Source organism: Procambarus clarkii, chromosome 8 (genome assembly GCF_040958095.1).
Source record: "Procambarus clarkii isolate CNS0578487 chromosome 8, FALCON_Pclarkii_2.0, whole genome shotgun sequence".
NCBI lineage: Eukaryota > Metazoa > Arthropoda > Malacostraca > Decapoda > Cambaridae > Procambarus > Procambarus clarkii.
Window position 1 is genome coordinate 38,058,310 of NC_091157.1, and position 5,000 is coordinate 38,063,309.

Consider the following 5,000-nt stretch of genomic DNA (forward strand, 5'->3'; position numbering starts at 1 on the left):
GGAGTGAGAGGGAAGGTACTCCGGTGGATAGAGGAGTACCTAAGCAACAGGAGACAACGAGTCTGTGTGAGGGGTGAGGTCTCAGATTGACGAGACGTCACAAGTGGAGTCCCGCAGGGGTCAGTCATTGGACCTATACTGTTTCTGGTATATGTAAATGATCTCCCAGAGGGTATAGATTCAACCAATGTCTGTTTTTTTTTTAATGACGCTGTTTGTCGACCGAATTGTATTTGTGCTGTTTTTCAGCCATATTCCCCCCTTTTTATCTCTTTTTTTATTTGTTCTCAACTCATTTTATTCTTTATGCTCAATTAGTAATAAGCTTTAGTCATTTGAGTTTTTCATGCCCGAAACGCTTTGCGTAATAGTGGCTTTAGGCATTGTATGTACTAGCGCTATCTATAAATCCATCACTCTTTGTAAAATCTCTTGTATGTATGTACCTTACCTAAATAAACATTTGATTTGATTTGATTTGATTTATATATCCCCCATACCGGCTTCAAGAGTGACACCTTCAATCACGCCTCTCATACGACACCAGTTTACAGAAGGGTTTAGACACTCACTATTACAGAAGGATATCAAGAGGGAGACCTTCAGTCACACATTTCATATGACACCAGTGTGCTCTCACTATTACAGAGGCTTCAAGCGTGACACCTTCAGTCACGCCTCGCATACGACACCAGTCTGCACTCATGAAGGTTCCTCCTCTCAGGCTGTCCTTAATGGACCCTGCCATTACCAAGGGTCAAAGGTGGACCCCATTTGACACACACACACGTCCCAGAACTAAGATGCATGAGTTAAGAGGAAAGGCTGCAGGAAATGCACCTTACGACACTGGAAGACAGAAGAGTAAGGGGAGACATGATTACAACCTACAAAATCCTCAGGAGAATCGTCCGGATAAACAAGGATAAACTATTCAACACTGGTGGGACGCGAACAAGGGGACAAAGGTGGAACTGAGTACCCACATGAGCTACAGGGACGATAGAAAAAACTTTTTCAGTGTCAGAGTAGTTAGTGACAGTGCCACAGTTTTAAATGTAGATATGATAGAGCCCAATAGGCTCAGGAATCTGTACACCAGTTGATTGACAGTTGAGAGGCGGGACCAAAGAGCCAAAGCTCAACCCCTGCAAGCACAAATAGGTGAATATAAATAGGTGAGTACACACACACACACACACACACACACACACACACACACACACACACACACACACACACACACACACACACACACACACACACACACACACACACACACACACACACACACACACACACTCACACAGTCCTGAAGTATGCGGCCCCAGCATGGAGCCCGTACCTTGTCAAGCACAAGACGAAGCTGGAAAAAGTTCAAAGGTATGCTACTAGACTAGTCCCAGAACTAAGAGGCATGAGTTATGAGGAAAGGCTGCGGGAAATGCACCTTACGACACTGGAAGACAGAAGAGTAAGGGGGGACATGATCACAACCTACAAAATCCTCAGGGGAATCGACCGGGTAAACAAGGATGAACTATTCAACACTGGTGGGACGCGAACAAGGGGACACAGGTGGAAGCTGAGTACCCAAATGAGCCACAGAGACGTTAGAAAGAACTTTTTCAGTGTCAGAGTAGTTAGTAAATGGAATGCATTAGGAAGTGATGTGGTGGAGGCTGACTCCATACACAGTTTCAAATGTAGATATGATAGAGCCCAATAGGCTCAGGAATCTGTACACCAGTTGATTGACGGTTGAGAGGCGGGACCAAAGAGCCAGAGCTCAACCCCCGCAAGCACAATTAGGTGAGCACACAGAGGAAAGGCTAAGGGAGCTGAACATCACTACCCTGGAAAACAGAAGAGTAAGGGGAGACATGATAACCACCTACAAAATTCTCAGGGGAATTGACAGGGTGGACCAAGAGAAACTCTTTAGCACGGGTGGAACACGAACAAGGGGACACAGGTGGAAACTTAGTACCCAGATGAGCCACAGAGACGTTAGAAAGAATTTTTTCAGTGTCAGGGTAGTTAACAAATAAAATGCATTAAGTAGTGTTGTGGTGGAGGTAGACTCCATACACAGTTTCAAGTGTATATATGATAGAGTCCAATAGGCTCAGGAACCTGTACACTTGTTGATTGACGGTTGAGAGGTGGGACCAAAGAGCCAGAGCTCAACCCCCGCAAGCACAATTAGATGAGTACAATTAGGTGAGTACACACACACACACACACACACACACACACACACAAACACACACACACACACACACACACACACACACACACACACACACACACACACACACACACACACACACACACACACACACACACACACACACACACACACACACACACACACACACACACACACACACACACACACACAGAGGCTAGTGCGAAAGTTGGAGATGCAGGCTGGAGTGAGAGGGAAGGTACTCCGGTGGATAGAGGAGTACCTAAGCAACAGGAGACAACGAGTCTGTGTGAGGGGTGAGGTCTCAGATTGACGAGACGTCACAAGTGGAGTCCCGCAGGGGTCAGTCATTGGACCTATACTGTTTCTGGTATATGTAAATGATCTCCCAGAGGGTATAGATTCAACCAATGTCTGTTTTTTTTTAATGACGCTGTTTGTCGACCGAATTGTATTTGTGCTGTTTTTCAGCCATATTCCCCCCCTTTTATCTCTTTTTTTATTTGTTCTCAACTCATTTTATTCTTTATGCTCAATTAGTAATAAGCTTTAGTCATTTGAGTTTTTCATGCCCGAAACGCTTTGCATAATAGTGGCTTTAGGCATTGTATGTACTAGCGCTATCTATAAATCCATCACTCTTTGTAAAATCTCTTGTATGTATGTACCTTACCTAAATAAACATTTGATTTGATTTGATTTGATTTATATATCCCCCATACCGGCTTCAAGAGTGACACCTTCAATCACGCCTCTCATACGACACCAGTTTACAGAAGGGTTTAGACACTCACTATTACAGAAGGATATCAAGAGGGAGACCTTCAGTCACACATTTCATATGACACCAGTGTGCTCTCACTATTACAGAGGCTTCAAGCGTGACACCTTCAGTCACGCCTCGCATACGACACCAGTCTGCACTCATGAAGGTTCCTCCTCTCAGGCTGTCCTTAATGGACCCTGCCATTACCAAGGGTCAAAGGTGGACCCCATTTGACACACACACACACGTCCCAGAACTAAGATGCATGAGTTAAGAGGAAAGGCTGCAGGAAATGCACCTTACGACACTGGAAGACAGAAGAGTAAGGGGAGACATGATTACAACCTACAAAATCCTCAGGAGAATCGTCCGGATAAACAAGGATAAACTATTCAACACTGGTGGGACGCGAACAAGGGGACAAAGGTGGAACTGAGTACCCACATGAGCTACAGGGACGATAGAAAAAACTTTTTCAGTGTCAGAGTAGTTAGTGACAGTGCCACAGTTTTAAATGTAGATATGATAGAGCCCAATAGGCTCAGGAATCTGTACACCAGTTGATTGACAGTTGAGAGGCGGGACCAAAGAGCCAAAGCTCAACCCCTGCAAGCACAAATAGGTGAATATAAATAGGTGAGTACACACACACACACACACACACACACACACACACACACACACACACACACACACACACACACACACACACACACACACACACACACACACACACACACACACACACACACACACACACACACACACACACACACACACACACACACAGACACAGACACACACACACACACACACACACACACACACACACACACACACACACACACACACACACACACACACACACACACACACACACACACACACACACACACACACACACTCACACAGTCCTGAAGTATGCGGCCCCAGCATGGAGCCCGTACCTTGTCAAGCACAAGACGAAGCTGGAAAAAGTTCAAAGGTATGCTACTAGACTAGTCCCAGAACTAAGAGGCATGAGTTATGAGGAAAGGCTGCGGGAAATGCACCTTACGACACTGGAAGACAGAAGAGTAAGGGGGGACATGATCACAACCTACAAAATCCTCAGGGGAATCGACCGGGTAAACAAGGATGAACTATTCAACACTGGTGGGACGCGAACAAGGGGACACAGGTGGAAGCTGAGTACCCAAATGAGCCACAGAGACGTTAGAAAGAACTTTTTCAGTGTCAGAGTAGTTAGTAAATGGAATGCATTAGGAAGTGATGTGGTGGAGGCTGACTCCATACACAGTTTCAAATGTAGATATGATAGAGCCCAATAGGCTCAGGAATCTGTACACCAGTTGATTGACGGTTGAGAGGCGGGACCAAAGAGCCAGAGCTCAACCCCCGCAAGCACAATTAGGTGAGCACACAGAGGAAAGGCTAAGGGAGCTGAACATCACTACCCTGGAAAACAGAAGAGTAAGGGGAGACATGATAACCACCTACAAAATTCTCAGGGGAATTGACAGGGTGGACCAAGAGAAACTCTTTAGCACGGGTGGAACACGAACAAGGGGACACAGGTGGAAACTTAGTACCCAGATGAGCCACAGAGACGTTAGAAAGAATTTTTTCAGTGTCAGGGTAGTTAACAAATAAAATGCATTAAGTAGTGTTGTGGTGGAGGTAGACTCCATACACAGTTTCAAGTGTATATATGATAGAGTCCAATAGGCTCAGGAACCTGTACACTTGTTGATTGACGGTTGAGAGGTGGGACCAAAGAGCCAGAGCTCAACCCCCGCAAGCACAATTAGATGAGTACAATTAGGTGAGTACACACACACACACACACACACACACACACAAACACACACACACACACACACACACACACACACACACACACACACACACACACACACACACACACACACACACACACACACACACACACACACACACACACACACACACACACACACACACAGAGGCTAGTGCGAAAGTTGGAGATGCAGGCTGGAGTGA